General features: G+C 43.8%; 1 long non-coding RNA gene across 1 annotated transcript; it reads left to right on the forward strand.

The window, feature by feature from the left end:
* Positions 1-409: 409 nt before the first annotated feature.
* On the forward strand, positions 410-18,475 carry LOC112567867. The gene is made up of 3 exons (XR_003099932.1): positions 410-601; positions 6,276-16,809; positions 18,341-18,475. It is a non-coding gene; the product is annotated as an uncharacterized LOC112567867 (long non-coding RNA).
* The last annotated feature ends 264 nt before the right edge of the window (positions 18,476-18,739 follow it).

Raw genomic sequence — 18,739 nt, forward strand, 5'->3', positions numbered from 1 at the left:
CGCCACGGAAGCCATGATGGGAGCAGGAGCTGGGCAAGGGGATGGAGGCCAACAAAACTCCAAACCTTTTTAAACCCACATTTAAATATATATATATGAGTCGATGGTAATCTCGCTGACTGGGCGTGCTTGGGTTTTCCTTTTCTATTTTTGTTTCTGGACCCAAGAATCTGTTCTGATGAATAATGACTGTAGAAGTTTACAATCTTTGTGTTACTACTGGGTAGTACCTGTCTGCAGTGTCCCCTGTTTAACTTCTCCAAACTTAGGATGACATAGCTAACACTGGTATGAAAATATTTTATAATTTGAAACACTTCACTGGGTTTTTTTTTTAATTCCACCAAATTTAAATGCTACAAAATGTTTTTATTGCTTATGGCTAAATACCTCTAACCTGTCCTTGATTATAGCAAAAATAAATGAACTGAGCATTTAAGGAAAAAACAAAAAGGTTTAAAATTCAAGATTGTCTTTACTGTCTCAGACTTATTGTTTTGTTTACATACACGTGTTTTGAGGTGCTTGAATATACACGTGAACTTTCCATCTTCTGATTTCAGGGCTTCACACGAGCTGATTGGACGTCTGTGTCACGTGGGTGAGTAAGAGTAAATTTAAAATTAAAAGCTGCTGTGGCCGGGTGCGCAGTCGCGTGAGGTGTCATTGTGGCTGTCAGCTAAGCACGGGTAGTTTTATGAGTACTGTAGCTGACTGGGTCCACCCTGCTAGTGCGACTGTGCACCTGGCCACGAGTCCCTCTCTGCTAGCATCTCGCCTGTTGCTATGGTTTCTCTGTTTCCTACCCGTGTCCTTTTAGTATATCGCGGGTACATGTGTGTGTGTTTCATTCTTAAACCCTCTCCTTCACTCTGACTAGTGTCCTGGCAACTGTCCATATTGTTGGCAGTCTGATCACACTCTTCCTAGAAAAGTCTGAACCCTGTTCCCTATAGTGGGAGGAATTCTACCCACCAACCCCCCCAACACAGAGGGAGAGAAAGAGAGGGAAGAGGACATGGGTATTTTACGCCGAGTCAGCAACTAAGGTTCTATCTCCGCAGAGCAGTCGGCCGCCCCTGTAAGCAGGTGTCACGTGCAGAGAAAAAACAACAACAACACGAGACCAAGGCAGTCAATCCTTAATGTTTTGGTGACAGAAGTACAGAGGAAAATTATCGTTAAAAAAAAAAAAGGAACGAAAGGTTAAAGTTATTCGCATTAACCGTACTTGTACCCGAGTAGCGAAGGTAGTCGCCGACTGAAAGGGTGGACAAGGACAGGTGGTTCTGAGTACAACGACGCCCAAGAAAAACAACATCCATCCTGCCCCTACTGGCTCTCCACTAAGGACTTCTTGTAACATCTCTCAACGTGTCTCTCTTCCCATTAATTAAAACAGCAACGACTTTTTTCTACCCGTTTTTCTGTAACGGTCATTTTCACCTTCGCACTCCTTCCTTCTTCCGTGACATCGGGTTGAAGCTGTTGTCACGAGTCCTGTGTGAAGTGGACCAGCTCTTGTCCAGACCCCTACCCTGAGAGGTTTCCTGTAGGGTGCCAGTGGTGCCTGCTTACCTCAGCCCCAGTCTGTTCCGCTCGGCCCTTGTGATGTTTGGCTGCTTGGTGAGTTGCACTTTCCAAACTTGGACCTGTTGGTATACAAAAGTATATTTGCGACTGTTCCTGCTTTGTCTACTCTCACCTCCCCACCCTGCCACCCGACCCTTTATGTCTCCTTTACCAGAGAGAAATCACGGTCATTCCTTCACAAACATCATTACTCGTAATACTGTCACACCTCGTCAGTGATAACAATTACTGGACAATCCCTTGCAGGTGAATAGGCTAGTACCAGTCTACAAATGATTACAATATTCAAGGAACAGGTATGCTCGCAAATGTTTTGGTCTGACAAAGGAGTCTCGGCATTCTGGACATTATAATTTTTAGGATGTGAAATGTCTTCGTGTTCTGGAAACAACCATCAACCCAAGAAGACAACCGAGCTGATAAATTAATGAAATAAATTCGACTGATCATAGCAATCATAGATATTGATATTTTAATGGACAATACAGAAATGTAAACAGTAACTCGCGAGTGCAAGCACACTAGCACTAAAACTATTGACAAACGGACCAGCAGGAAGGATAGGAAGCCGTTTACAAAATACGAGCACGAGTCGTGTTTAGAACAAACATCAAATTCCTTCCGAGTCATCAACTGCCCATTACTGTTGCTTGTACCAGCTTGGGGTCGATCACTTCACCGGAGGTTGTTTTATTATTATTATTTTCCGGTTCTTCCAAGGTATTTACCTCCCTTCTCTCTCTCTCCATCCCGTTGTCAGTTTTAATATCACTGTTGACACTGACCTCCAAGATCAATTTGCTGTCGCCGGGTCATTTATTCTAGAAAACTTTGGAATATTATCACCTCCTCCGAAACACACACACGCACACTTAATGGTAATTAAAAAAAAACAATACCTTGAAGGTAAATTTTGTATCCATATCTCGTAAGATAATCCACTGGATCGAGTATTATTACTTTGTTGTGTATCGAGTGTCTTGGCGAAGATTCGACCCTCGGCCCCCTGAACCACTCCCTACTAACCCCTTCCCTGCGGGGTTGACCGCTCCAGCAGACTTGTAATCCAGGCGACAGGTAGCTGCAGTGTCCGAAAACACGCTGTGAATGATGGGATGCGAGAGTGTGGGGTATGGGGGTTGTCGGGGGTGAGTGAGTGAGTGGCTAGGAGGGGGTGATGGTGAGGGGAGGGGACGGGACTGTCAAAAGTGACGTATCATGGGCGCGCGATGCTCGCGGCGAGGCAACAGTTTGCGTGCGCGACCCCTGCTTCCACCCCACACCCCACCACCATCACCATCACCCTCCTTCCATCACTTTTTCTGAGGGCGACAGGGTGGGGTGAGCCGTGTCGCTTGTCTTTCTTTCTGTCTTGCCGTGTCTGTTGCTTGTAGCGTTCTAGCAAGGGGACAGTGAGGGGTTGGGGAGGAATTGTTGAGGGGTGGGTGGATGGATGGATGGAAGGTTGGGAGCGTGTCGGTTGTGGTGGTGGTGGTGGTGGTGGTGGTGGGTGGTGGTGGAGAAGACACAACCTAACTCCCCACACACTCACTTGTCTCTCGGCGCTTCGTGAAAGTCCGCCGAGGCACTTCACCTCTCGACGTCCGTCGCCATGCAGGAAGTAGGGCAGGGAGTTGAAAACGGATCCACGATTGGTTGCTGCCATGGCAACAACTAGCTGCCTTGCGACCTGGGCAGAGCAGGGCACCGCACTAGGTGCTGTGGCATCAATATTTTCTTAGCGTTAGGGTGTTACGAAGGTTTGAGGATCTGGGCAACTGGGAAACTAGGTGCGCCGTGTGCTGGGGGGAGAGGAGAGGGAGGGAAGTCGGTGGGTGGGTTGACCACACCCACACACGCAGACGCGCGCGCACGCACACATGGAGACCAACTGACAACAGAGATGGTCACAATGGAAGCCCTTAAACAGCTTCCACTGATTGCTGAACTCATTAATCCGGGGTTGAACTTGCTTGAGACAACTTTCTTGACCCTGACTCACTTGTATACATCTTTCTTTGTCTCTTTCTCCTTTCCCTCTCTCTTTAGTTTCATGTTCATCTCATGCCTGTTGTAACATCTCATTTTCTATCAATGATGCAACTGTGATGACCAGAGGATGCAATGACCTCGAATTTAGGGTCAAAGGGCAGAGGGTTTGCAGAGCGTTTTCGAGGGTTGAAAGGAAAACGTGAATAATTACATCTTTTCCCTGAAAGTCAGAAGACTGACAAAAGTCGTCTTCCTTCTGTTCATCCGAATTCAGTCTCAGACTTTCTGCTTGGACATAAATGGAACGTGCAGTTGGGACAAAGACATGGAGAATGTTTCTGGGTTTAGGAGTCAGGACTGGAAATAAGTTGGCAGAGGAGGAGGAGAGCTGTTGGTCAGATCATTGTGTCTACGGATAACCAATCTGCTAACTCAGTCCCACACGAGAGCACACGGCATGCGGCCAGTGTGGAGGGCACGGGTCACTGGCTCGGCCTTTGGTTGGTCAAGACCTCGGTAGGACTCGGTTGCTTGCATTCGGTTGGGGGAAGACTGCGGTCACCTCCGGTGGAGCGTTGGTCAGCGGTTGGTCAGGACGATGAGAGGGTGGATCGTTTGGCGAAGGGAGGGTGCTGCACGTGAGTGGCACGCTCTCCCCATGATTGGTGCAGAGATTCCAGGTGGGCGGGTGTATCATCTTTTCATCTTTCTGAGGCAGATACTTTCGCTTATGTCTTCACAACTATGGCTGAAATAAAAACCATTAGACAACATTAAACAAAACTTTGTTACAGCTGGGCAACAATGATATCAGCAGTAAATTGTTATACGAGCAAATCCTCTGCAAACCGAATGACAGAAAGTATGCATACCCTGACAGAACTGTGGAAAATGTCACAAAATCCTGAAGGACCCGAACCCACTATTTACATTTAAGATTTATCCTCTTGCTGCAACTCGTATCCTCGCTAATCAAACCAGACTTTTATCAAATGTCTTGTAGATATTTAAAAGTGCCAGCTACCCTGAGTTCTAAAGTAAATGCATTAAAGTTTAGCATTACAATCTTTCTAAACAGATCGGTATTTTATTACTATTTAGTTTTATCAAATGCTTCGCAAATATCTAAAATAAGAGCTATTCCAACTTGCAAATTAAGTGCAACAGAAAGTTTAGCATTACAAATTCCCAGATTAAAACATAGCTGAGTCTTTTGAGAGAATTTATTCGGTTCTTAATGGCCAGCGGATCGATGTTAGACATAAATTGTGTTGAGACGAAACCACTACCATGGAGGTTGAGCGCGAGGTCGTCTTATGGGTACCAGCTCACTGTGGCATCCCAGGAAATGAAAAATTCGAACAATCAGTTTGATGTCTACATTTCATATGAAAGATTAAAAAAATAAATTCATGCTCTGTATACAAAACATACATATACATTATCTTAATATAAAAGAATGTCTATAAAACAGTCATTCAGAACAACCGTGGCGAAAATATTAAAAAGGATTCGTTTTACACAGATTCCAGGCCCCTTATCTCAGTTTGTCTGGTGTTCACTGCTCTGTCTTACCTGCATGTCCTGGTGTACACATTCTGACTCGCCATGATCCCTGTTTTTGTGCGGCAGTGGATTGCAGCCTGTGCTCGCACAGGACTCGGTGAGACCAGCGGTCGATACATAAATCCCACTTCCCTGACAGCACAGACGGTCCCTCTCCACTCACGGGCCAAAGATTTAGTCACCTCACGAGTTGTTGTTGTAGAGATGCTTGTGAGTCCAACGATGGCCTTACTACCTCTGAGCAAGATTACTCCAGGAACAACGGAGACCGCAGTAACTTAACCTCCGAGAGAGAAAGTGGATGTGAGAGACTTACACAAACTTTTTGTTTTACATATTCTTTCGCTCGTTTTCCAATGTGAAGGAAAACAGCTTAGTGTTTGGTTGGTTCGTTTGTTCAATCTCCTTGTAGGGAACTCGGGCAAAAAGGGAGATGGGGGCAGACCCAGGCAGGCAGACAAGAGAGAGGGGCGGGGGATAGTGGTTGTGGTAGGGGTCGCCAGTGGTGTGTGACTACTGGGAGCTGAAAATAACCCAGACTGCCAGCATTGCGTCCGATCTGCCCTGTCGCCCTACTTTTTCACACAGCTCCGATGTCAGCAGTAGACGCTGACCTGACCCAGTTACACCTCAAAACAGTTATGCAGACACTGATTACCCTCAACACACACTCACAGATTCAAAGACCGAGCTGTAGCTCTGAGTCAGGGAGAAAGGAGGTGGTTGTGAAGTATATAAGTAGACCGAAGACATAGGGCAATGTGGGAAAAGGCCATCCATCCCTCAGACACTTATAATTCCACACTTTTTAAATATTTATTTAATGTGTCAGATGTGTATCTTTATTATATTATTTGGTTTACAAATATGCACAAAGTTCTGATACACTTGATTATTTTGAAATTATTCAGGTTATATAGAAATTAATATATATTAATGAGGAAATACAATCTTTTTTCTAATTGTTCATATCTCTTTCAATGATAATGTTTTAGTGTCTTTGTTTCTTTATATTTTTTTTTTTGTTGTACAATACTTTTCTCATTGTCAGTTTCTTTGTAAAAAGCCTCTGTGTACCCAGTATACATACAAATTCAGGTAACTGTTCTCTCTGTCTCAAACAGTGGTTGTTTGGCATGGAGGACTTCTGACACATGATGCAAGAAATCATCTGCAAGTAAGCAATTTTCTGCTAAAATTTTTGTGAGGGGTGCTTGTAAGGGGATGGTGAAGGTGGATCAGGTCAAGCGAGTAAATGAAGTTAAAGACAGCCAGTCGGGATGAAGAAACCCATGGGAGGAGCTGACACAAGTACGATGAATGCTGTCTGATACAATCTACCATCTTTCAAGGTATTTGTTTGGAAGAAATATTTGGTAACCCAGACTACAAGATCAGACAATCAGGTGCAGTTTCCTAGATTAGAGAAGCAAGCTTGCCTTTGTCACTCAGAGCAGCCAGATATTCCAGTTCAGAACCTCGCTAATTTTGGAAGCATGTGGCGAAATCCCAAGATAGATTACCAAAGCACAAGCAGAAATTCATTCTCATTTGAACACAACACTGAAACAAGAGAGGGAATCCATGAATTGCTCTTGGAGGTCCGTTTATTAATCCAGCACAAATCTTATTATGAGTGAGCTGGTAACGGGATGATTAATTCACAAAATAAGCAGAATAAGACCCAAGCAAACAAAGCTTTTCAGGATGGGATATCTTCAAAAGAGATGTTTAAGCTAATGGCTGAACTAGTAGAAAAGCACTTTAAAGAGAAATTGACAAATCACTGACAAGAATTACATTACCAGAGCTTGGGTGAAATCTTTCTCAATATCTAAAGCATGCAACTTGGACTAAGGTCAAGCCAGGTGAGTACACTGTTAAATCTGTAGTATATCTAAAAATCTCTTAAATGAATCATCAGGTATGGAGTGAGCCTAAAATACTTGGCTGCACCACTCTAACAGGTGAGGCAAAACACCTGTGACTTGCACAATCAGACATGGAATGGGTCTGGACAAAGCCTCCAGCAGGCAGATAACAGTACATTTAACTTTAACATGTTTAATTGAAACAAAAAGTCTACACCATGGATGAGCAAGAAATTCTGAACAGTAAAGAGACAAACTGTTTACTTCAAGGGTTCGGCAACATTGTTTTTCAATTACTGTAATCTTGAGCGTAAGGATTTCACATGCACCAGTAGAACTAAATAGCACAGGCCAACATTGCTGACACTGAAAACAAAAAGGTAGACTACGGGGTCTTTAAAAAATTCTGTGGAGTAGCTGTGCTTATATAACTGGCATATACACTAACACTAGTGTGAATGTTAGGAAAGTGGAACAAGGAGTCATGGGGGTGGGAAGAGCTTTGGCTGGCATCTCATACTTTGGTTCAGAATTGATGACTGCCCCTGGCAGATTGTATCTTGTTTTTTGTAAAGCACTATGTCTTTAAAAGGTTACCTTTATTATTATTATATCTCGACACCACAAGGAGCTCATTGTTGTGCATGATCAAGTCTCCAAATGGTCTCTAAAATCATGACCAGATGACATTCTGCACGAACAGCCGGATATGCTGTCTACATTTGCACTTATTTTTGTGAAAATTTAAACAAGAAAATCTACCGATTAACATCATCAGCTGTATGTCTATGTGTTTATCTATATAAAAGAGAGAAAATATATATATATTTATAAATTGCTTGTATATATATTTATGTGCATTATACACATTTTAAAAGGTAAAATACACAGATGAAACAAAGCATATTGTTATGCAAGACAGACAGAGAACTGAAAGAATACATTTATAATCATGTCCTGTATACATGGACTATTTATAGACATTAGGTAAGCTAAGAAATTTCATATGCACAGACAGGTAGGGGAATATATTATATATACACACCAGAGGACCAAACAAAAGGTGCTGCCATTCACATGAAGGAAAGAAAAAGGTTGACAGTTAAATTATGAGACAGAATAGACAACATAACATGGAGGAAAGATATAAGATCTGAAGTTTTCCAGAAACCGGGATTGAAAACTCAGCCACTAGGGCTGCCAAGTATGAAAAGGTCGCCATCTAGTCATATTCATGTGAGTATAGGTTAAGAAGGTCTTAAGAAATTTCATAAAAAAAAATTGTGAATGCTGTCTGTATTCTTTGTTAACTCGTCCTGTACTCAGAAACCCATTGAATGACATCAGTTATACAGCAAGCGATAAGATGGGAACTACAGGGACACATTTGGCAGATAAGGGATAATTATCCCAGGGTCAAGTAACACTTCCCTCTTTTAATTAGACCACAGGTCTCATTCAGAGCTTGATTTTGATGTGTGTCCGCAAATGACCTACACTAATCGACAGATCTTTCCCCTCGTCCTGCGATTCCATGTGAATCAGCTGCTTAGTACAACCAGCATTTCTCTTTAGTTTGAATCTGCTCAAGCACTTTCCTCTGGGAAGTTTACCGTCTGTGACTACAGTGAATGAGAAGACTAAATGGAAACTGACAAGTCAGTCATGAAAAGGGGAAGAGGGAAATGGTTAGAGTTGGTTTGGGATTTTGTCTTTGTCTTTCTGAAATGTATGTCTTCATTACATAGAGGAAGAGAATGAAGGCATAGAAAGTGGGGCAGAAAAAGAAACGAGCAAATTTACTCCCATTATTAAAGATTACAGCAAATGAAAGGCCTAGTTACTTTCTGCTCTTCAGAAGTTTTCCTGTTGTTTTTATTAATGTGAATACTGGTGAAATTTCAAAGAAAAACCTTTAGTCTGTGTAAGGAGGCACATTTTAGTGTGTGGGTCACATATTTACAGGGAAAAGGAAAACCTGATAACAAGTCCTTCCTCTCCAGTAGTTTTAAAAAAAGCATGTATGTCAACATGTTCATATTAAAATACATTAATTAAAAGGTTAAAGCATTGACTTTGGTGCAGCGAGAACAATCTACCATCAAGTAACAATAGCTAACAATAATCTCAGCACAAGTACACTTGTAAGTACATCTTTATTGGTGATGGTTGAGCTTACGAAAATGGCATGTTACTATATTTTAAAAATTGTTCCAGTATTGGTCTTTCAACCATGTTTGACACACAAAATTCACACGAAGTTGCAGTTTACTGTGTGAGTAGGGTGTTTTCAAAGCAGTTTGTTTAACAAAAGGATTGTGTATTGTTCATTAAATGGTGATAGGCATAGCACAAGGTTGTTATTCACACTGAGGAAATGTTCAGAGCTAAGCTTTATACATGCAAAACATCAAAGAAAATCACAGCTTTTTAAATATTGTTGTGCATGTTTAGATAAAAAAAAGTCTGCTCTTAATTTTGAGAACAAGTTGTGCTGCAAAAGTTGAAAGAATCCTTCATCTGTTCACAATGATGAACTGGTTCACTTTACCTGACTTGACACTTAGCACATAGTGGTGCACACCTTTACAATACAGAATACCGGGAAAGGTGTTGCACCATTCCGAGCACATTTGTGATTCTGCACAAGGACTCTTCAATGTTGCTGACATTCTGAATGTTGTTAAGATTATCCTTTACAAGGGGTTAAGCCTTCTGTGAATCGGTCTCATTGGACATCAGTTCTTTTTAACATGGTAACTTTGTAATCTGTCCTAAATGTTCAGTAATTGTTTGCATCTCAGCTTTTTTCCTTGTATTTAGTCATTTCAGCAGCTTTTCACAGTTGACCCAAAACAACTGAACAAAAACTGAAAAAGAAAAAATGATATCTTGGAACATCTGAGGTGAAGAGAACTTGAAATCTCAAAAGGACTTCAAAAACATCTGTACTTTTGAAAAGTGAATAATCTGATGTGCAAGAAACTAAGTCTTAGACTTTACATTGTTAGCGACAGTTCCGATGAAGGAAGAATCGAGAGGAGTTAAGAATAGAAAATGCACGTTGTTTTTGAAACATTCATGGTATTTGATTATGGCAGTAGCATAAAGAAGTCCTGCAAGACCTAAATGAGGTCCTGTTAGAACATGAACATAAATGTGATCACGCAACTATCAAAAGTCATGTGACTGTAACAAATGCTGGTTTTCTTTTTTATTACAACATGACAAGAGGTGTACATTACAACAACAAAAAAAGTTGACTACTCAGATATACCCAGCCAAAGAAACTTTCAGAGATTAAGCTCCTAACAACATGCAATACTGAGGCTGTTGTGTGTACTTATATCTGCAATTGTTGATAAAAGTGCATGCACACACAAACACAAGTCTTGAAATGATTTTTTTACTGCGAGGAGTAAGTGCACATTGCAGTTAGTGTGGTTTTGTTAGAATCCATCAGAGCTTCATGCATGGATGTATGGAGATATGTCCATAACACGAGAATAAAATATGCACAAACAGCAATGAGCAAGAACATCTAAGGAATAAAGATATATCCGCAGATGTGCTCCTCCCTGTGAGCTCAGAAAAAGGGACAGCACTCAACAAGGGCCAGCAGGGTGGACTTGGCAAACTAGCAATGGTTCAGGCAGCACTAGGAAAGTATTTTTCAGCATAACAAATTACACACCACTCCAGTGGAGGAAGGTTTGACCACAGGGACACAGACTTCAAGTTACCCTCTGTTATAAGGCATTGTGGCCATAGCAACCAGTGACTAAAGATGTGCCTGCTTTTAACATTAAGAAGTGCTTCATGCCTACGAGTAAGTGTAATTGTCATTTTCAGACAACCTGCACTTGACTGAGATAACAACACAAGAAAGCAAGAATTTGTGCAGGCACATGCATAAACACATGTAGAGTGTAAGAATTGTGCATTTACAAGGTTGAAAATTGTTTGTCTCAAACATATATATATATACATATGCATATGAACAGGTACTTCTAAACATATGGTTTTCAACACACAGGTAACTTAGTACATACAGCTGCATGCCGACTTGTAAATGCTGTGATCTGTGAGTCTATGCTTCGTTCCTGCTCTAGAAAGCCAGACATTCCTTAAGAAGTCTGTACGTCATCTGTCACCAGTCTGCCGGAAGATACCTCACAAAGGCTGCATTTCGCTGTCTTCTTCTTCTCCACTGCTGTTACTTCAAGAAGCATTCCTCTCTTGTGTACTGTTCAGAGGACCATAATCTATCATGCAGTTTGAGGGAGGGTGGGATTCTGGTATGATGTCCCAACAACTGTGATCCTGTTTTTTTTTGTAATTGAAATACAAGCACTGTTATTTATGTTCTGTAACAGCCTCAGCATAATTCTATCCTTGAAAGACTAGCAGAAGCCAGTCATCAGACTAAAAGGCTGTATCCACTGTTTCAAAGAAGCACCTCTGTGACATGTACATGAATCTGTAACACAAAAAAAGCTGTCCTCACCATCTTGCTTCATGAAGCTGTCACACCCTCAATCTGTAGCCAGGTTTGCTGTCAATAAACTTATTTAAGCATGGACTAAAAGAACCAAGCATTTTACTATCTTTGAGCAAAACAATGATCCCTCTGTGAAGTCTATAAAGTCATCAGATGTAATGACAATGTGAATAAAAGGGTGGAAGTGGAATTTATATACTTTTTTAATCCAATAAAAGTGTGCATGCCTTTCGATTGAAATAAGACTACATTACAGAAAGAACATGTTTAGCAATATGAGATGTGAGAGTATGTATATGCATATATGTTTCTTAGAGATAGAAACTATTTGTAAATTGTGATTGAAAAAACCATCCAATGTTGAACTGTTCCACTCAGCATGTTCCTTCCTGTTCTGTGTTCTCAGCGGTATCTGCCTGTACTCACAAGCCTAGTTGTTGACTATACAGAAACAGAATTGGTGTCATCAGTTTTCTTTTTCACATTTACTGGTTTCTGCATCAATTAGTCAAACCCCATCCAGGCATATCCCTCTTCACACCACCTAGTTTCTGGTTTGCTCTCTCTTTCTGCCTCTCCTTTTCTCTCTCTCTCTTGCTTGTGTCATCCAGTGATTTCGGTGGTGGCCGGCGACAAAAAGAAAAAAAAAAAGACCCTTGTTGCTAGGCAACAAGTTTTTGGGAAAGAAAAAAAAGGTTATAACAGCCCAGTTCACGACTTGGGCCTGTGATCCTCTTTTGCCTGACTGCGAGGGTTGTTGCTGGCTGAAGGATTCACCTGTTGTCACATGCGGACAGCTCGGTCTCGTTCACTGTGTTCCCGCCAGGGCTGCGGGTACTCGGGTATTTAAATCTCGTCACAGCCGCCTCCATCCTGCAAAACCCCCAACCTCGTGCACGTGGTCATGCTGCAGGGAGGGTGGACATCGTGTTGTCACCGTGGCGAGCTAAACATGCACCGCAGTGGGGGTGGCGGAGTGGGTTAAGGCCGCGTTGAAAGCTCTCATTGCTAGAAAATGAAAAAAAAAAAAATAAATAGAAAAAAAAAATCCCTCCATGCCAATGGTGCAGTAGTCAGATACATTACACAACTTCGCCGGCGGAGCAACAGGGGGTTTACGAGCGGCCCTAGCAACAGGCAAGTGGCGACTTTATGCAGAGCAGCCCAAGGTTGCATCGGTAATGATGATGATGTAGGCGGGTAGTGGCGGTGGTGGTTGCAGTTAGCAGCAAGAGGCAGGCAGGGACTAGAATAGCTTGTAGGGAGAACCCACTACATTGCCGACTGCGGAGTAAAACCGTAGTCGAGGAACAGGCAACCCGCCTCGCCGCCAAACCGCGTTGCCAGGGCCGGAGGTTTCCCGTCGCAAGCTGCGATTGGCTGGCTCGACGCGAAGCGGGCGGGTCAGGTCAGGTCGGGTCACGCGGAGTCGCTGACCTTGGCGCGTTTCTCGTGGTCTGTTTTGCTCGCGCGCGCGCTCTATCTCTCTCTCTCCCCCTCCATTTTCTCCCACTCGCTCGCTTGCGCTTTCTCTCTCTCTCTGTCTCTCGCTCTCTTTCGCCCTGACTCCCTGGTTTCTTTCAGCCACCTTTACTTCAGCAGTCTATATGGCGTAGCCTGGTGCGCACGTTCTAATTACGACTTTTTACAATACACCAGCATCCTCGGCGTATGTGCTTATGTCGTCTGTCGTCTTCGATTTTTCTCCTCCCCTTCCCTCCCCCCTTTTGACTCCTTCCGCTTGTGGACTGGCTGGCCCACACCTTACAGCACGGACATCCCGAACGCTGGCCACTGTCCGGCAGTCTCGGCTATCTGGCAGCCAGGATGACCGCAGACAGAAGCCAGATGCCGGTTGTTGTGTCCAGCAGAGGACATGACCCTTGGAGGTTCCAGCTGATGGTTAGCGGCTTCACTGGATGTCATTTCCGATCCTGCATTGAAACCGTGGAGAAAATTAGAACTGTTGGATTAAAAAAACAAACAACAATAACAACAACAAAAACCAGCGCTGGACTGGTGGAGGTAGATGTGGGCTTGGGAGTCGCCAAGTCGGTGGCCGAGTAGTAGACTTGATGACCTTGTTCGGTGTCAGTGTGTTCGCCTGCTGTAGTGATTGTGTTCGGTTTCAGTTTGAAACAAGTTTGAAATGATGTTGATCAACGACTGCTACCAACAACAAAAAAAAAAGTGTCGCGGGGAAGAAAGGAACAGGAGACGCACGCTCAGAAAAAAAAAGAAAGAAAAACACTTCAATAAAAACGAGGCTTGTGCGGTGTAGGTTGCTGACGTGCTGGAAAGTTAGCCGCTGATGCTGCAGCATGGTCGCGAGTGCTGTGCATACGACTATAGTCGAACGGGTCATTCAGTCAGGTTCTCCCCACTGGATGCTAACAACATGGAGGCCGCCCGTTTTTTTGTGCCGTTCTTTCAGATGGATTGATTTTTTTCATTCTTCCTTTTGGGTTTCTTTTCTTTCTTCATTCGTGAAGCCAGCCTACACACCAGACTCTTCGGCAAACCTTGTATGGTAAGTTGGGATTTTGTGTCTGCATGCGTGCGTGGCATCTTTGTGGTTGGTGTTGATTTTTTTTTTTGGTGGTGTACATTAATGAATGGGATGAAGCTGTCGTGGAGTTAGCCGCCTGTACGATTGCTGCTACAACTCCTCCTCTCCTCCTTCCACGTCCCCCGACACCCTCCGGCAGTTTTATTTCAAAAGTGTATCATCGGGTTTGTGTATCAAAAATCGTTCTTTATTTCTTTTATCTGGAAGATAGCGAACGGATGGATCCCCCACCCCCGCAAAACGTGCGTCTGCTGTCGGTCGGTGTAGTGGGAGGGAGGAGGAAGGTGAGGGAGGATGCACGCGCCTGGTGTATGTCTGTGTGTGTACATGCGTGCATGCGTGCGCTCGCGCGTGTCTGGAGGAGGAGGGCGGGTGGTGGGGGGGAAGCTGTGTTTGAGCTTGGCGGCCTAGTGACCTAAAAATGTGTGCGAGCCTCAAGTCTTGGCAACTGGCTGGAAGGCTGGCTGGCTTTGCCGTGTCTGCGTCGCCCCGTGCCAACCAATGGGTGCCAAGGCAGTTTCGAACCTACCCTCCTATCACAAAACTCTCGGCCCTGCCACCAGCCACTGGTGGGCGCAATCTTCAAAAACAACAGGCTTGAAAATTTAAAAAAAAAAAAAAAAATTACGCCACGCTTCGAGTTTTGCCTGACTGGTTTCATGTCCACCCGATGTATTAAGGTTTGGGCCTACCTCATCCCTGTCACCAAGGCGACCACGCGCGCGTACACACACACATACACGCTATTGAGTAACTAGATATAAATTTTTATGTCGGTTCACCCTCCCGCCATTATTCGTTCAAATCGTCTGCCCGCCACAGTTGCCTAAGAGCCCTCGGTTCATATGGGGATGCGTGCACTCGAACGAAAGTTTTCATTGTTCGTCGGCGAGAGGAGGGGAGGGCACCGTGCGGCAGCCATGTCGTTAGTTCGGTGTGTGACCGGTGGCTGTGCATGATCCTGCCGGCGAAGGAGGCGGCGGCAGTGGTGGTGGTGGTGGCCTGTTTGTGCCATCGACTGATGGCCCAGAAGCTACTTTTGTGGCTGACGTCAGCGAGCCAGTAGGAGGCTATCACACAAGGAGACAAATGTCGGATCTTGCACAGAGACCGCTCTCTTTCTCTGCCTTTTTCTCGCTCTTTCTCTCTCACTCTTTCCCTAGCAGCTTCTCCATATGTGCAAGGAGATCCATTCTCTTTCTTTCCTCTCTCTTTCTCTGGCAGCTTTGCCATATGTTAGGTTGCAGACCTGCAAAAATAAAAAGCAGCCTTAGAGACTAACTGCAGACAACAATGGCAGTGTCACATGATGCTCTTTGCCAGACTTTGTGATGTGTACATTCCTGTGTGAAAGTTTGGGTTTCAAGCCTTTAAATTTGAAATGGCTGTGAGATGTGATGCAACTGGTGGTCTCCTGTCTTGTTAGGAGCACGTGAGCCTAAGATGTGTACATAAAATGTGCTGATAAGGTTCCATGGCCAGTACTTACAACTTTAAATGCGCTGGATTCTACAGTGCTCTAGATGGGATCACATTTGATAACATTCTATTAAGCAGAATCTAGGCCAAACCAGGTCATGGGCCAAGCTCAAAGGAGCTAGGGAGGACAGGTTTAAACCTGGGAGTTAGTTGAAAAGGTTCCCAGAGGCAGGCTGTGGATGTGTGGGCTAACTGTTGGAAGAGACATGGAAGAAACCTTTTGGCGGCAAGCTGGCTCAACCAGGCCTGGCTTGTGCATGGTTTGAGCTGCTTAGGTTTTTCTTTTGAAAGGAGAAAGGGCATGAGAGAGAGAATGTATATTTTTTGACTGTGCAAATATTCATACCTCACATATTTAGTTCTTGGGCCATAACCCATGTGCCACTAAAAGAAAATAAAAAGCATGCCTCTAGCTGCTTTGTGTATGGTCCAGCAAGTTGATTCAGTTTCTGAGCACAGGTAAATACCTTTAGGAAGTGCTGGGACGGATTGTTTGCAGATAAAGCTCCAATCATGATTGTGAAAATGGGTGCTAGCTTAAACTGCCTTCAGTAAGTGGCTGGGCCTGTCCTTGAAGCAAAGATTTCAGTTCCTCAAAGGAGGAGCCAGGCATGAAATGGAGAAAAGATGCAAGAACTGAGAGTATTCGTGAGAGGGAGAAGGTTACAAACAAGTTACAGAGTGAAAGAGAACTATTTTATTTCAGAAAAGACATTTGGAAGACACACAACATGGCTGTTGTGGGCTTACCATGCTGTGCCGCTGTAGCCTGCCTTCCCGGCATGGGCAAGTCACGTGGGCCTCTCTGGGTGTATTACACAGTTACTTCCTCCTTTCATGACCTTTCTACCAGATAGGCGGCCGCCATGAATTGCTGTGCTCTGCTGCACCAACCTGGCTTTTGAGGAGATGCCTACCCCACCAGGTTGTTCAGGGAGCCCACGTGGTACCCGCAGTTGGACATGACAGGCTGTTGGGTTAGCAAGCAGGGTACCACTCTGTCTGAGGAGGGGGTTAGAGGTGGAGAAAGTGGATTTTCATGGTTAGCATATAGTGGCCTCAATAGGGGAAGCATTTCACCCATGTCACCGAGCGACCTTGTGTTAGTATTTCTGTGCTTACTGCTTCTCCTTCTCTCCAGCTTCAGCTTGTCTGGATTTTAGACCACTGCCACTTCATTTACTTAGGATTGTGCTCACTGTCAGATGGATATGTTCAAATTTGGATAACCATAAATGGTAAGTTTCTTCGTGCTGTTTCTTTGCTTATACTGTACGTGACATATAACCAGTAACTTATTATTGTTACCTTTGTGGGGGGAACTGGTGAATCAGACATTGCATTAAAAACAAAGCGTTTAAACATTGATTCTCTTACCTCCATTTTTAAATCTGCATTTATGGGACTGTCTGCCAGCCTACTTGTGCTCGCAATGCTACTTCATCATGGTATGGCGTGCTCTGCATAGACCAGGCCTCCATGTGCTCTTCTGCCATCTGTCCTTCTATTTGTGCTTTGTCTACCTGCGTATGTGCCTAGCAGCCCAGCTGAAATTAACATAAATGGAATCTTCACATTAAAGTTTCACCGGTTTTTTATGTGAAGTTCTATGACAAGCTTCAGGCCCACAAACAGGATAGGTACCTTGCGGATGTTGAAATGAAAAATGAGGTGGCCATGACATGGCCCGGTCCTGCGCCTCTGTCATACTCATATAGTCACTGGTCACATGCATGTGCTCAGACTGCTATCAAATGCTTTCTTTATGTCGAACAACTCAATAGACCTGAATTCTTATGTATCCTGGCCATGCATACCTGCGCAAAGCAGGCTTGGTTCCCATAAAAGTGCATATTTTTGAAGTGCATCCAGCATGTTGGTTCTGTACGCCCTGTAAATGACTGCAGGCAGCTTGACTGCAGCTTGTGTGCCCAGAATGTGCAGTCATTGTAGTGTAACAAACTTGACATAGGCTATTTCCATCGCACGTCTAATCTGCGTGGCTTGCTAACCACGAAAACTATACAAAAACCAGTTACCTTTGACACGCTAGTGTATCTTCATGTGTACAAGTTGTTCACCATGGGCATTTAATTGTCATAATGCTCCTGTCTGGTGTTGCTCTGAGGAGAATAGTCTAAATAACAATTGAAGGTATAGCTGAGGTGGTATACCATGTGCAAAGAGAATGGTTGTATATTAGTATATGCATTTCTATAAGCTGACACATGTGACATGGTTGTTAGCTATATGGAGAGTAATGTGTTTGGAGGACGGGGTGGGTACAAGATGGCTGCCGTTTGGCGGGAGGATGGGCTGAAGCACATGCCATTACAGACTTGCACCGCAACTGTTGTCTCTTTTTTCAGTGCGCAGGCTTGCACCCTGCACTACCTAGCTGTCTGCGCATATGTCTGCGCAGTGGTCACTTTTCAAATAGGATTCGACTAAGCAGCTGTTAAAACATTCTTTTCATTTTCAGTGAAAAATCAGAAATCCTCGACTATATCTTAATGCGCAATATTTATTTTATCAATGTAAATATACTGTTGATTCGGAATGAAATATTTGAATATCAGTACAAAATTAAGGTGACTCGTGTCTTTGTTGTCAATGTAGAGACAAATACAATAAAGCAGAGTGTTATACATAATGTCAAGCAGGTTCTGCAAAAAATGTGTGCAGAAACTTAAGGAGTTTTACATGTGTGCACACAGTGCATATATTTCTGCAACTTTCAGTGACTTGTAGATTTGTGCGCACTTACAGATGTAGTTGTGGAGCCAACGCTTGCCTGCTTACAAGTCTGCTTGAGCCGGAATTCTGCAGCTCTACTGACTGCATAACATAGGACACACCTGAACAGTTCACATAGACACAAGCTCTAAGGTACAGTCAAAGCCCTCTTTATGTCATCATCTCCTTCAGTCAAACGCTTTTGTCATTTGTGAAGGAGCATGTCTGGTGTGAGAAGTATAGGCTTCTTGCAGCCCAGACATGGGCGTCTCGACCCTGCCTGCCTTAGCTTTCAAGTAGGAGCGGGAGCTCAGAGGCAACGACCATGCCCAGCGCGGGAAAAAATTGTGTGCACACATACTTTATATTGTTTATAGAAAATCGGATTTGAAATTTGCAAAGCTCGACAGGAGTAGTATGCACCTATGCGCA

This window comes from Pomacea canaliculata, linkage group LG7, assembly GCF_003073045.1.
Source record: "Pomacea canaliculata isolate SZHN2017 linkage group LG7, ASM307304v1, whole genome shotgun sequence".
Lineage (NCBI taxonomy): Eukaryota > Metazoa > Mollusca > Gastropoda > Architaenioglossa > Ampullariidae > Pomacea > Pomacea canaliculata.